Source organism: Balaenoptera borealis (genome assembly GCF_965194805.1).
Source record: "Balaenoptera borealis genome assembly, chromosome: 2".
Taxonomy (NCBI): domain Eukaryota; kingdom Metazoa; phylum Chordata; class Mammalia; order Artiodactyla; family Balaenopteridae; genus Balaenoptera; species Balaenoptera borealis.
Window position 1 is genome coordinate 128785687 of NC_138867.1, and position 16186 is coordinate 128801872.

The following is a 16186-nucleotide window of genomic DNA, read 5'->3' on the forward strand; positions in this document are numbered from 1 at the left end:
GATTAAAATATAGTAAGAGAGTACCATCAAATAATTTATATTGATAATTCAACAGCTTAGATGAAATGACTGTTCCTGAGAAAATATAACTTACTAAAATATATCAAGAATAAAAAACCTAAATAGTCCTATAACAATAAATGAAACTGCAAAAATAGTTATTATCTTCTCTTATAGGAAACACAAGTACAGCAGTTATATAGGCAATTCTCCAACAGTTTCAAAAAGAGTTAATTCCAATCCTTTACAAAATCTCTGAATATGAAAAAGGAGGGAACTACATCTTAATTTATTCTGTGAAGTTAGTTTAACTTGATAACAAAACCAGATGAAGACAGGATAAGAAAGGCACACTAGAGTGTCTTTTTACCCATGAATGTATATATAAGAATTAAAACAAATTATTGGCACAATAAATCCAGCAGTCATTAGATGATTTTTCATTTTGACAAACAGGCAAACATAAATGTAACTGGAGTCCTACAGGCAGAAGAAAGTAGAGAACAAGGTAGAAGTAATATTTGAAGAGATAATGACTAAGAATTTTCCAAAAACAATGAAAAATATCAAGCCAAAGGTCCATGTCTGGAAAACCTCAGGTAGAATAAATAATGAGCAATATAGACAACAAAACCCCCAAATAACCAACCAAATAACTCCACCCACAAATCTAAACTCATCATTTTTGAACTGCTGACAATCAATGATAAAGAGAAAATCTTGAAGACATCAAGACAATAAAGACATTAAATCAGAGGAATAAAGATAAGAAATACGTGTCATAACTGGAAGACAATGGTATGACATCTTTAAAGTTCTGAATCTCAAAACTGTCAACCCAGAATTCTAGTCACGATAAAAATATCTTCGAAGTCAAGGTGTCAGGAGCTCAGATGAGCTAGAGACAGCTGAGCTGCCAGGTGTTGGAGTATCCAGTTAAGACAACAAGGCAAAATGAAAATAACAGACAAGTTTTTAATCACTTACTGTCATAGTATAAGCAAGAGGCTAAACAGGAGAAAGCACTGACTCCTCCATTCCATTTTCCCTCAAGGAATGGTGTGTCAGTTAAGGGTTAAGTGGATTAGCACAGATGTGGGGCTTGTCTCACTGCTGAGGGAGCCCTGATCAGAAAGCTCCTGCAATTTCATGGACCTGGAAGCCAGGGGCAGGGAGAGTAGGCTAGACTTGGAAAAGTACTGAGTGCTGAGTCAGTGCGGAGAACATGGCTTCAAGGTTCCCTCCCCTCTTCCCAACAAAGCGGTTTCGGCAGAAGTGTCTGATGAAGGCTTCTGCCAAGAGCCCCAGTGAAGAGGCCTCCAGAGGCACTTGAACTAGGAATGCAGATATACATACGAGCATAGGTGGCCGGGGGTGGGGGGGGTGCGCCTGCGTCATTGACTGCAATTCCTTTCAGAGACTGCAATGCACAGGCTGTGCTCCAAGTCTGGTGTGGGGAGGGCAGCCAGATAAAGCTATACAAAATTAATAAACAGAAACCTCCATTAAATAGAGTTGGGAGACCAGAAAGGGGAGCTCTCACACCCAGCACCACTGCAGAGCCCAAGAGCAAGAACTCTCCTCTCCTTTCCAGGAAAGGACTCAGCCAAAGAAAAGCCATGGACTCTTTGTTAACTGCAGCCCTCCCAACTTCCTTTTCCCCTTTTCTTCTTTTGCTGTGTGGGGACTTGCATGTGGCTCGCCATGGTTGCAGATCCCGAACTGCAATTCTCTGCTGATCCTGAATAAACCCATCTTTGCTGGAGAAATATCTGGCAGTCTATGTTTCAGGTCCAGAAAGACTTTGTAATTGCCTATGGCCAGATCTGAAAAAAAAATCACACATAGGTTTTTAGTCAGAAACAGGACTACTTGAAAGGTAAAACAAAGACTCTACGAGACAAATAAAAGTTGAGAGAATTCACTACCAGCAGAATGTGCTAGAAAAATGTTAAGGACGTTCTTTAGGGAGGAGGAATATTATAGTAGACAGAAAGTGCAACACCAAGAGTGAACCGTAATGTAAACTATGGATTTGGAGTGATTATGATGTTCAATGTCGGTTGCCCCTCTGATGGGAAATGTTGATAATGGGGGAGGCTGTGCATGTGTGCGGACAGGGGAGTCTATGAGAAATTTCTCTGCCTTCCTTTTCATTTCACTTCAAATATAAAACTACCTTAAAAAAATAAAGTCTCACAAAACAAAGAAACAAAAAACCAAACCACCACTCTTGCCATCATTTATGTTTTCATTAGTCTTGAGTCAGGGAGGCCTTAGGCACCCCTGTACACCGGCTCTCCTGTGTCATGTTTACTGAGCACCAGATGCTGTGTTAGGCAGTTAACTGACATTCTCATTAGATTCCCATGATAACTTATGAGCTGAGTATTATTTTACAGAAAACAGAAGTTTAGTTCTAGCTAACACAAATTGAGCACTTCTTGTGTGCCAGGCATCGTGCTGTTTACTTTTCACAAATTGTCCTATTTATCCTCACCACCAACCTATGAGGTCATAGGTTCTATTATTTTCCTAATTCACAGTTGAAAAATCTGAAAGACAGAGTGTATATGCCCAAGCATATACAAGTAGGAAGCATTGGTGTCAGGATTCCAAAGACCCATGCTCTAAGCACTAGCTACATGGTTGCCTGGAAAATGTGGGAATGACAGCAGAATACAAAGAGAAAACTAAAGCAACACAGAAACATGAGAAAAGCAGAAAACTGGGAACTCTTCCACCTGGAAAAAATAATAAGATTAAATGTGGGAAAACAGTGCTAGCTATCTTCAAATATTTCCAGATTCTGAAGGGGAGAGTTCCCTGAGGTGCCAGAAACCAGAGCTGACTTGGCTCACTGGGGGTATATTTTCATTTAAAGAAGAACTTTAAAGTACAAACTTCCCTAACATCTCAGTGGGCAGCTTCAGTAGGAAGTGTTCTAATGTGCTTGAGTTAACCATAGTGAGTGATACTATAAAGGGGATTCCTGCAAGTCAGGCATGGAAAGGATATGAGGAGTCAGAACTAGGTAAGTTCTTGTTCCCTTATAACTCTCAGTTTTGATTTCAATACTAACACTACAAATCTTGGTTGGCTAAGAAAGTTGTGAACTTCTGGAGTGACAACTTGGAACCAATGGCAAAGTGCTCCATTTGAAAAAAGAGCCACGCTGCCATCTGGTGATCATAATAATTGTTATTTTTATTCTTTTGTTTTTGAGTGTTTGGAAGAAAATCCATTAATACCCATCAGTAATTAAGATATAAAAGTTTCCTTAATTGTTGACATTTTTCCTTCAGTGCATTGTCTCTGTAACATTCCCTGCTAAAAAGGTCTATTTTGTTTTTACTTTTTATTTCCATAAGTAATAAAATTTTGCATCCATATCCCTATACGGTTGTCTGATAATTTCTTTGCAATAATTTCGTAAGAAAGGAGATGCTGCGTCAAAGAATATTGTTTAATTTTTAAACTTTTGACATGCATTTTCCAATTGTTCTTCTCAGAAATATTGTGCCAACATGCCATCATTTTATAAGGGAATGTTCTTCCCTGCACCCTCACCAGTTCTACATAAGATCTTCAAGCTGTTTCTTTGCCTATTTGAGTTTATTTAATTGTATATAGATAGAATTTCCTCTTCTGTAAGTCTGTAGTTTCTGAATATTACTTATGTTGAATATTCAGATACACATTTTGTAAATTTTCTTGGTTTTCTTTTCTGCTGGTCTTTTCACCTGTTCTTCTTTACTTACTGATTTGAAAGACCTCTTTATAAAATAAAAGAGTAATACTGTATTTGAAAACACTGAATATCCTTATAGGCCAGGCATAGTGCTGCTAAAGCACATATTTGAAAATAGCTCAAATTCTGTAGTGGAGTTTTTTTTTCTTCTCTACCCCATCAACATGCAATCAAATTAAAAACAAATTAACTATCTTGGGGCTTCCCTGGTGGCGCAGTGGTTGAGAATCTGCCAGCCAATGCAGGGGACACGGGTTCGAGCCCTGGTCTGGGAAGATCCCACGTGCCGCGGAGCAACTAGGCCCGTGAGCCACAACTACTGAGCTTGCACGTCTGGAGCCTGTGCTCCGCAAAAAGAGAGGCCGTGATAGTGAGAGGTCCCCGCACTGCGATGAAGAGTGGCCCCCGCTCGCCGCAACTAGAGAAAGCCCTCGCACAGAAAACGAAGTCCCAACACAGCCAAAAATAGTTAATTAATTAATTAATTAATTAAAAAAATTAACTATCTAATATGCACTAGGCATATCACAGTGTTGGTGATATGTCCATGCCTTATCACTCAACCATGCCCTCTTATATAATACAGGAAATAATCATAGTACCTTTATCAAATTGTGAAACTTTGTAGTGGTTCCAAGAGTCTAAGGGACAAAATTTTTATTGGAAGATCAGGACTTCAATTCAGACTCTCAAACAAAAAATATATGTCTATTTTGTGCCAGTTACTGACCACAAAGGACAGATTTACATAGGTAAATAAAACACTGCCCATCTCATTATGGGCTTACAGTCTAGTGTGTTGAAGGGGGGAAATCAAGCACGGAAAGCAATAATAATAACTACTATTTATGGTACAACTAAGAATCAAGTACTATGCTTGTTACTTTTGATGCATTATCTCTATCCATACCGCAATTCTGAGACGTGATTTTTGTCCCCATTTAAATAGGCTGGAGTAAGACTGGTCAAGTTGGACAGTTCAGGTGAAATAGGGTGGTTTTTCCTGGAAGTAGGGAGTTCAACCTGGATACCAGTGGAGGAGGTTTAATGAGGAAAACAGAAAGATATTTAAGCTATGATTTAAATTCTGGCTCCAATAAAGAGCCTGTGTGTGACTTTCTCTCTAGGGCAAAATGCTGGGGGGAAGTGGGGGAAAGCGCAGAGTGGGAGCTTCAGGAATTTTCACTTCAGAAGCCATTAGAGTTGATTTACATCCTTTGTGAAAGGTAATCTCTTTGAGAAAATTTTCCATTTTTTTCTGCCCTGACTTGAGTAAATGAGTCATTAAAAATAATTGGAATTATGGTTAAATAGGGAACAGTAAGCTAAGTTTGCCTCCTCTCATGTGCAAAACACCATTGTTATGACAAAAAAATTTTTTAAATTAATAAATCCTTAGAAGGGCTAGAAAAGAGAGAAAATATGCCACAGGGATTACAAAATTCATATGAAGATATTGTGAACTAGTTTGACAATAAATTTGACACCTTAGATGAAATGTATTAATTCCTAGAAAACGTGACTTGCTAAAACCAGTTCATGAAAAAATAGAAAATCTGAACAAGTCTATCTATTAAAGCAACTAAATGAAACATTAAAAATCATCCCAGGGAATTCCCTGGCTGCCCAGTGGTTAGGACTCTGTGCTCTCACTGCACAGCATGGGTTTTCCATCCCTGGTTGAGAAACTAAGAACCTGCAAGCTGTGGGGGCGTGGCCATCAATCAATCAATCAATCAATTTCTCATTGAAAAAAAATAAAAATTATCCCATAAAGAAAGCTACAGGTCCAGATGACTTTCATGAGGAATTCTTCTAAGCATTTAAAATGGAAGAAACAAAAATCTCCCACAAACTCTTTTAGAGAATAGAAAAATATGGATACTCTTCACCACATTTTGTAAGGGCAATGTAACTTTGATGCCCAAACTTGATAAGACATTACAAGAAATGAAAATTATAGGGTACCATGTTAACAAAATAAATCAACTTATCTATTGATCTCTCTGTGTGTCACAACCATATTAAGTTTATTTTCAGAATGCAATGTTTATTAATATTTGAAAATAAAATTGTTGAAAACTACCCCAATGTAAGAGACAAAGGAGAAAAAACATGATAATCTCAATTTGAGAAGGACTTGGATGTAAGTATTTATTTGGAAGATGATCCTAGGAAACACAAATGAGGAAACTGGGAAAGCGAGACAAGGGTGGGAAAAAAGCTAAGGAAAATACATTAATGAGCAGGTTAATATTGTGGAAAATTGGAACTCTCTGAACACGTGTGAGAAAAATGGCTCAGAATCACACTAACAGAGGACAGGGACGCTGCGACATTTATCCACTGATTGTCATTCCCTGCACTTCTGGCTGCTCCTTCTAGCAGCTGAGAAAGCACCCCTGGTGCTTGAGAAAGCTCTCAGGCAGAGAAGAGAGATCAAGGCTCCTGATGTGGAAAGCTGCCAGGGCAAATATCTCTTGCAGTTACTGCTGAACCCAGGTGGGCCAAGGGAATATGGGACAGGGCACCGACAGCATATGCTACAGAATCCAAGAGGATAATGTAAGAGACAAGAAGTCATGCACAAAAATCTGATAAAAATTTTAAGAGCTAATTTTTCTTTGCGGAAAAGAAATACAAATGTCAATCTAAATTATCAGAAAACACTGATATGGAATGTGACAGAGGGTAGCAGATGCAGCTCCTACGTTCTATGTCAGGGGAGCTATGGAAATGTATTGGCTTTAGAAATTATGTTTACTGTTTAATAACATAATAGGTAAGATTAGTAGAAAGTATATTATATAAACATTACGATAAAACATATCAAATGTTTTTTACCTGAGATTTTTAAAAACTAACTCTCTCCTGTCAGATAGTTATGATAATTGCTATCATCATCCCATTTTCCTGTTAAGCAAATAAAGCTTAGAGAGGTTCAGAAACATGGTTAGGGTCACACCTAGCAAGTAGTGGAACTAGGAAATGTTCCCAAGCTGCCTGACTTCAGAGCCAATGCTTTTACCCACAGTGCTGTATTATGGTTTGATGTTAAAAAGTTAAGCCTAACTAAACAATAGATAAGTGAAATAGGAAACAAATATTGAGATGATGAAGCTAAACCAAAATAAACATTGATTCTATTGAGTGTAAACAGACTACACCAAGTAGATGTAAAGATTGTCAGACTGAGTAAGATACTGAACTACATGTTCCTTATGTGAGACATACATAACTTAAATATAAAGCAAACTAAAAATTTAGGCTAAAAGGTTTGGGGGGAAAAGCCCCATATAAAGTCTAACAAAAGGAGAGCTTGGGTGGCTTGCTAAAATTAGTCAAAGTAGACTTTATAGCATTAAGTATAACTAGACTTATGAAGAGACACTTTACAATTGTAAAAAGTTCAATTCACTAGGAACATATAATAATTATTTCAGCCTAAATATCAGCAGTCATTGAATAATGGCATGTTTCTCTGTTGAGCGACAATACACTCATTTTCACTAAATCAAAACTGTAAAGGAGATAAAATATACCCCCGATCAGGAAAAGATGTCTTTATGTCTTGAAGTAAAGGCAATGCATTCTATTGGGTGAACTCTGTTCCGCAGCTTAAGTTCGGTGGCTCTGTGATTCTGAGTTCCCATGGTGTTTGAGTCTCTGATTCTAATCCTCACCAAGTCAGTTGCTGAGGCAGCTAATGTCATTCTCCCTGTCCTGTCTGGAAATTCCTGTAGCGGGAATGGACTTATATGGGTCCCAGTGTGGGAGAATTCATCACCCTAACAGCTGGAGACAATGCACTTGCAAAGTGTCAGGATGACCAACTTGGGAAAAGAAGAGGACTTAGCAGCATATGTGTTTTCTCCAGAGCACTGGCTTATCCTGATTTAAGACACAAAATTAAAACAGGCTTTGAGGGACTTCCCTGGTGGCACAGTGGTTAAGACTCCGTGCTTCCAATGCAGGGGGCCCATGTTCAATCCCTAGTCAGGGAACTAGATCCCACATGCATGCCACAACGAAGAGTTTGCATGCCACAACTAAGGAGCCCATGTGCCACAACTAAGGAGCTGGCAAGCCACAACTAAGGAGTCCACCTGCCACAACTAAGACCCAGTGCAACCAAATAAATAAATAAATATTAAAAAAAAAAAAACAGGCTTTGAGAAGTCTTGGAAAGACAGGGCACAATGACTGTCTTTTGTTAACAAAATGTGATTTAAAAAAAAACACTTGACAAAGATACTGCTGATAAACTAATGGAAACTTTACACAGCTCTCTACAACCCATCTGGCTAGACAGACTGAAGTCAGGGTTGCTCAGATTGAAGTCAGCTTTAGAGAAGGAGGGCTCAGTATGCCCACTGGGTGTCACAAGGAACACATGCCCTTGCTCAGGTAGTTGGGACAAAAGAGCAAGACCAACAATAAACCAATAGGCTCTCAGTAATAACATAAAAAACATGAGACCTGGGGGCTCCTTTAGTGAACTGAGATCCAGACACACAAAGGTTTAAGACAGGGTAGGCAAACTTTTTCTGTAAAAAGCAAGATAACATTTTAGTCTTTGTGAAGCCATGTGGTCTCTGTCACAGCCACTCAGCTCTGCCATGGTGGCACAAAAACAGCCATTGACAATGTGTGAAAGAATGAATGTGCCTGTTCTCCAGTAAAATTTTATTTGCAAAACAGGCAGTGGGCTGGATGTAGCCCATGGTTGGCTGACCTCTGGTCTACAGGGAAAGCGAAGCTGCTCAGGGGGTTGAGCAAGTGAACTGCAATAGGCCTGGGGTGGAAAAGGGGGGCGGAATTCAAGTCTGAGGCCTGTGAGTCACTCTAGGGCCGGTAAGACTGTCCCATAATGTTGTGTAGGTTGCTCACTGCACAAGGGCACCTGGTTCAGAGGTGAGGGTAAGAGTATACAATCCAGGCTGCATTACTTTCATCAAGCTGTGTAGTCATCCTGGTGCTGGCTTGCCATAGCCTGGAGGAAAGGGCACCTGTCTACTAGCCAAACTATGTGTCTGAGGGGCTGTGTCTGCCCAGAGGGCCCCTTTGTCTAAAAGGGCACTATGTATGGGTTAACTGCATTTAGTAGGTGCTGTGCTTGTAGGTGCTAGGGAAACAGACCCTTATGAGGCTGTTAAGGAAACTGGGACAAGAGATAATGTGTCTTTTCAGCTGTCTTGACAAAATATAGCCTTAAGCAATAAATCTGTGTTACTGCATTACATGGTTCAAATGGTTCAAGCCTACAAAGACCTTAGAGCTGACCAGGTGAGTCTAGGCATTTCAGTCCCTCCCTTTAAGAATGATACAGGGCTTCCCTGGTGGCGCAGTGGTTGAGAATCTGCCTGCCAATGCAGGGGACACGGGTTCGAGCCCTAGTCTGGGAAGATCCCACATGCCACGGAGCAACTGGGCCCGTGAGCCACAATTACTGAGCCTGCGCGTCTGGAGCCTGTGCTCCGCAACAAGAGAGGCCGCGATGGTGAGAGGCCCGCGCACCGCGATGAAGAGTGGTCCCCACTTGCCGCAACTAGAGAAAGCCCTCGCACAGAAACGAAGACTCAACACAGTCATAAATAAATAAATAAATAAATAAAAGAACGTGAATTTCTTTTAAAAAAAAAAATGATACAGCAGAACAAAGACAGTATTGCAAATAAAACACTCTGACATGGAACCCAAGCTGTTAGGGGCCTCCCCATGGGAGGACTCCCAAATATGGCATGGATTCAAAGGAAAGAGAGATCTGACACAGCCCCAGAGGTTCACCAAGCCTTTGTGGAGGAAGAGACCTTTGGCTGAGTATGTAAGGGGGACTGTGGAAAGTAACACCAAACAAGGAGGTTGGGGACGTATAGTGGGTCTTGCATGCCAGAGTGAGGGAGGGAGGGATTCGCACATACCTTTTTTTAGTAGGTGGCAGGGAGCCAATAAAGGTTTTTGAGCTGAGGCATGATGAGATCAGTGATGTATTTTATTAATCTGAATTAGGGCTCAACCTCTCAAGAAAAAGAGATGGATGTGAGAGGTGAAGTAGAATGTACAGGACTTGGTAACTCTTTTAACAGAAGGAGTGGAATGTGGCTGGGCCTATTTGTTTTCCTTCCTATTTGTTTCCACCTAATCTCCCACTCTTTGGCTCCCTGTAGGCTGTAGCCCTTCAACTGAATAAAGATATCAATCCATAGTCATGGAAAAACAACATCTCCATCTGAAGGTTGCCACTAGCTGCTCTTTTTACCTCCTGGTGTGTTGCCCTGAGATCTTTTTGTTTATTGGGGAAACCTCCTGAGACCACCAGGGGAGAGTTCTAGCAGTGCTCAGGCCATCCCAGCTGGGACACAATGGATTTAGCTCCCTTTGAGGCAGAGGACAAGAAGAGTCTAGAAGTTAAGACTTAGCAGATACTCTAGAAAATAGGGCCAGGGTGTTTTGGTTCCTGCGAAGCAGGTGGTGCTCTGGGGCTCACTTGAAAAATGAATTGCATTTGGAAGGGTTCAAGGCCAAATGAGCCACCATTCAGAGGCCTTGCGACAAGGTTCCTAGTGCTTCCAAAGTGAGATTTCTTAGATACCAGCTCCTCCATTCAAATTCCCACCGTCGTAATGCCTTCTAAATCACACTGACCATCCAATCTATTCTTGAACACTTACAATTCCAATACAGGCAGTCTGATCTGTTGCGGGACATTTTTAACTAATAGAAAGTCCTCCCTTTGAGTCCTAATCCATCTCCCTGTGACTGTCACGCACCGATTTTTGTCTACATCAGAGGTGGTACAAGCTGTGTGCGTGTGTACAATTTGTTAGTCGCTATCAAAATGGCCAGCAGTCTCACTTCTAGGAATATCTTCTGCAGATATATGAACAAAAGTATATAAAATAAAGGTATATTGTGGCAGTTCTCTTTCTAACACTGGAACTATTCAAGCAAAACTTGAATCACCATCGTATGGATACTAGAGAGGGGATTAAACAGGAGATTGGACTTGACTTCAAGTCAAACTCTTGACTTATTCATCTACGGGAAGAGAGGGAGCAGGACTTTCTGGTCTCACTCATTTTCTCTATTTGTTTTTACCCCCTTGGCACAGGTCATGAGTATCTATGGAGAAGGGCATCAAGGTCAGGTCAGAATCAGGTGACTTCACATGATCCCTGAGATATTTAAGGTCATCTCTTCTTGTTATGCTTAGGTGGGAGCAAGGAGGAATCCAGTAGTCCTCCCAGACATACTGTGTTTATGGAAGCACACACTCTTTTGCAATCATGAAACCTACGCTGCCTGACTAAGGGGCAGCAGCAGGGGCCGGGGAGGCAGCGCTAACAATAGGAGCCACAGCAGGTGCTATGGACATGGCATCCACCCAGTCTTCACACTCAGGACAGATCAACTCAGTGCTGGCAGGAGCAGCCTTCATGGATCCAGGAGGAAGCAGAGCCAGCATGGCCAGGGCAGGGGCTTCTGACATGTCCCCACCTATGAGGTGAGGTCTTAACATGTTTGTGGCAATGGCTGTAAGCATCTCGTTGTCCTCAGAGGGCAATTCAGCATGTCAGCAGGAGGTACCAGTCTCTCCCCAGAGGGCAGCATGCATGTGGTGCTTGCAGGAACAGACACCACCAGCAAGCCTCTATCGGAACAGCTAAAGTTCCAGTGGTGGGACCCCTCATCTCAAGCTTGCAGACTGAAAGCTGCATGATTAACAGGATGGAAGCCAGAAGGTCTCCCAAACCATGCTGAAGCCTAGAGGGAAAGAAAGGAAAATGACAGAACTCCCAATAGAAGGCATTCCCGTCACCATATGACTGGAAGAGGACAAATCAACCTTAATATCATCCTCCTGCTGGCCCTTTGCCTGGCATGGAACCACTAGGGGTGGAAAAGAAAGAAAAAGCCTGGAGCAGCCCAAGATGCAGAGGACATAGATCCTCCTCCCATGAAAAACAAAACAAAAACAAAAAGCCATCGGCCTCAGCCTTACCGAAAAGGAGTCTGGGTGGGTGGTCAGATTACTCTTCCTTTCCTACTTTCTATTGACTTCAATACAATTGTGAAAGGCCCTGTACTCAGGTCTGGGTGGTGAACCAAGGGAAGTGAGAAACACTAGTCCTCTTCTCAAGGAGCTCACAGTATAGTAGAGTGTATTGCCATCTCTTCTCTTATTCTCTTTGCCTGCTCATGAGAATCACTAATGCTGAATCACAAATAGTACAAGGCAGATTGATGAGTGCCATAGGAAAGGAAATCATATAAAGCTGAAATGATTGGAATGTTTTTCTCTTTGGACTATGGGCTCCAAAAGGATAGGGACATAGCACATAGGTCAACTCAGTCGTGCAGTGGGAAGAAAAACAGTCTTGCTGCTGCCTACTCTGTGCCAGGCATTGTCCTTGGCACTTAACCTACATACATAATTCTCACAACAATTTTATAATAAAGGTATTATCATCTCAGTTTTAGAGATTAAGAAAATGGAGGCCCAGAGGACTTGAGTAACTTACCCAGAGACACACAGGTAGTAAGTGATAAAGCTAGGATTGCAACCTATGTCTTTCTGACTACATAAACTATGTTCTTGGCAACAGTCCACAAAAGCTAATTTAATAGGCAAAAATTGACTTACATTTAAAAAAGCCTTATTTTGACCTACAGTAAAGTTGCAAAAATAGTAGAGAGTTTCCATATATTCCTCACCTGGCCTCCCCTTATGTTAATATCTTAATACCATAGTACAATGATCAGAACCGGGAAATTAACATTGGTAACAATATTACTAACTAAACTAAAGCTTTCATTTGCATTTCATCAGTTTTTCCACCAATGCCCTTTTCTACTCTAGGATTCCATCCAGGATCCCACACTCATGATTTCTTTTCCACAGTAGTTTCATGCTAATGAGGCTACAAATAAGGTACATACCCTGCATTTTGCTGAAATCTTTCTTAATTTTATGACACAGAATGTAAATGACACTTTGTAAATGGTCTGTAGGCACTTGAGAAAAAGTTGTATTTGTACTCTGCTGTTGTGTTGTGTTTTGTTGTGTTGTGGGATGTCCTATAACCATCAATTAGGTGAAGTTGGTTGAGACTCATGTTTAAGTCTACCATGTCCTCACTGATTTTCCTCACTGATTTTCTTTCTACTTGTTCTATCAATTACTGAGATATTGTTATTGACATTTCCGAGTATATTGTAGATATGTCAGTTTCTTCTTGCAGACCTATCAGTTTTTTGCTTCATGTATTTTGAAACTCTGTTAATTGGCACACAAACAATTAGGATTGTCTTATCTTCTTGATAAATTGGCCCTTTATCATTTCTACATGGTCCTCTATCCCTGGTAATATTCTATATTCTGAAATCTAACTTGAATTATATTCATATGGCTATTAATATAGCCACTTCCAATTTCTCTGGATTAGTGTTAGCATGCTATATTCTTTACTATCTTTTTACTTTTCAGCAACGTTTATTTATATTTTTATTGGGTTTCTTATAGACAACATATTTTGTGTCTTGTTTTTTTATCCAATTTGACAATCTGACATTTAGTTGGGTCTTTTGGAATATTTATCTTTAATGTTACTATTGATATGTTTGTGTGTAACACTTTTCTATTTGTTTTCTACTCGCCCATCTGCTGTTTGCATTCTCTTTCCTCTTATTATACTTTATTTTTAATTATGTTTTATAATTTTGTTTTACATAATGATAGATTCTTAGATAAATATTTATAGTATACATCTTTAGCCACAGACCACCTTCAAGTAATATTAAACTTCATGGCACTTTAAGAACCATACAATAGTAGGATTTCCCTGGAGGTCCAGAGGTTAAGACTCCACGCTTCCAATGCAGTGGGTGCAGGTTTTATTCCTGGTCAGAGAACTAAGATCCCACATGCCCTGCAGCGAGGCCAAAAAAAAAAAAAAAAAAAAACCAGAACCATACAATAATACACTTCCATTTACCCTTTCCTTGCCTAAGTACTATTCTTGTCACACATTTTACTTCTGTATATGTCATAAAGCCCACAAATATGTCATTACTTTTGCTTTAAGCAGTCAATTATCTTCTGAAGAGATTTAAATCTTAAAGGGAAAAAAGTCTTATATTTGTCTCTGTATTTATTTTCCATAAATTTCATTCCTTGTACAAATCCGGATTTCCACGTGCTCTAGTCTCCTTGGGATTACAGGCCTTCCTTTAACATTTGTAGTGAAGTTCTGTTGGTAATTAATTCTTTAACTTTTTTTAGGGATGAATAAGTATTTTACCTTTGCTTTTGAAATTTATTTCTGGTGGGTAAATTGTAGATTGACAGTTAAAAAAATTTTTTTAATACTTTAAAGAAGTTACCCTTACTCTCTTCTGACTTGCATTTTTTCCACTAACAAGTCTGCTGTAATTCTTATTCTTATTACAGAATAAGAATAATGTATCTTTTTTCTCTTTCTGGTTTTTAGATTTTTCCTTTATCACTAGATTTCAGTAATTTGATTATTGTGTGACGTTGTGCAGTTTTCTTCGTGATTCTTATGCTTTGGGTTCACTGAGCTTCTTAGATCTGTGAGTGTTCACTATTTATCAAATTTGGGAAATTTTCAGCCAGTATTCTTTCAAAAAAATTTTAGCACTATCTCAATACAATGTACCACAGTTAATCTACAAGCAAAGTCAAAGATGGATGGGTAATGCTCATGATTACAATGCATTTACTTTGCACACAACTCAGACTGATGCAACAACAGGTGATTCATTACTGTGAACTGCAAATCATGATTGCCAACATCAGTTATCAGGGGAAAAAACAGTGACAGTGACTAAAGAAGGCAGATAATCTATGCTGTATTCATTTGATATTAAAAAGAGTGTTGCTTTCAGGGACTTCCCTGGTGGCACAGTGGTTAAGAATCTGCCTGTCAATGCAGGGGACACGGATTTGAGCCCTGGTCCAGGAAGATCCCACATGCTGCGGAGCAACTAAGCCTGTGTGCCACAGTTACTGAAGCCTGTGCGCCTAGAGCCCGTGCTCCGCAACGAGAAGCCACCGCAATGAGAAGCCCGCGCACCGCAAAGAAGAGTAGCCCCCGCTTGCCGCAACTAGGGAAAGACTCCGCGCAGCAACGAAGACCCAACGCAGCCAAAACTAAATAAATAAATAAAAGCTAATAAGAAGCAAGTAATAAACAAAATTTAAAAAAAAAACAGAGTGTTGCTTTCAGACCTATTTTTTGGGCTGCTGCACTGGTTTTACAGTTTTCCTCCAACCTTCTGTACCCATTATAGGAAACCGGAGATTTTTGCATCATGAAAAGGGGTTTCCTGGGACACATGAATTTCATTACTAAAACCAGGCTAGTCCCAGACAAACTGGGATGATTTATTACCCTAGGGCCAACCTTCTTGAAGCCTGACTGGAGAGCACCAAATCTACCAAAGCATGTTTTCACCCACCTCTCCAAAAGAGAGCTGATTCAGCTAAGGAGAGCACTTGGATATGGATGGCAGGAATCGGAGCCTCACAGGCAAAGGAGGAGCTCAGTAAAAGAACCCAGTAGGGGAAAGAGAAAGAGATGCACCTGTATTAAAAACGGGGATCAATGTAGGGGTTTCCAATGTGATTCTGAAAATCAACTACATGATGGCCCTTTCAGTGGAATTTATTACTGCAGTGATGGAAACCTGACAATACCAATTCTATTCCCCAGTAGACTTGTAGCCTTCACATACTTCTAGCAAAAAAAAAAAAAAAAAAAGGTAAAAATAAATAATTTTAAAAGAAAGGAAAAGAATCCATATTTTTCAACAAGTGAGAGACAGGATTCGAACAGACAGATCAGAAAGTATCTAGAAGTTTGAGCCATATTTCCACTGATGCCAGACATATATACTGTTATGGGTAATCAGACTATGCAATGTGAAAAAAGAGAGGGCAAAGACTATAACAAAAATAGTCTGCCAAAATTTACTGTTTCAGATAGCCAAAACCTGGTAGAAACTCAATGTACTGAAATGTCTGTAGTTTTACTTTAGTTAAAAATAAGCATATTACAAATAGATGGCTAGTGGGAAGCTGCTGCGTAGCACAGGGAGATCAGCTCAGTGCCATGTGACGGCATAGAGGGGTGTGATAGGGAGGGTGGGCGGGAGGCTCAAGAGGGAGGGGATATGGGGATATATATATACATATAGCTGATTCACTTTGTTGTACGGCAGAAACTAACACAACATTGTAAAGCAATTATACTCCAATGAAGATGTATAAAAAAATAAGCATATTACAGAGATTGATGAAGAGTAAAAAGATGGAGTTATTGATTTTCAGACCAAGGTCAACTGTGATGAAGACATTTCTAGTAGACCATGGAAGTTCAGAAGACATAGAGAATGGAGAGACAGAAAAAAAAA

The 16186-nt window shown here is 40.0% G+C and overlaps 1 protein-coding gene across 1 annotated transcript in view; it reads right to left on the minus strand.

Annotated features, from left to right (window-relative positions):
• Positions 1-955: 955 nt before the first annotated feature.
• Positions 956-16186, minus strand: part of LOC309623497 (uncharacterized protein) — a gene marked incomplete at its 5' end in the record, with an annotated part of 114962 nt that continues 99731 nt past the window's right edge. The window contains one exon of the mRNA XM_082380443.1: positions 956-1826. The remainder of the gene's footprint in view (positions 1827-16186) is intronic.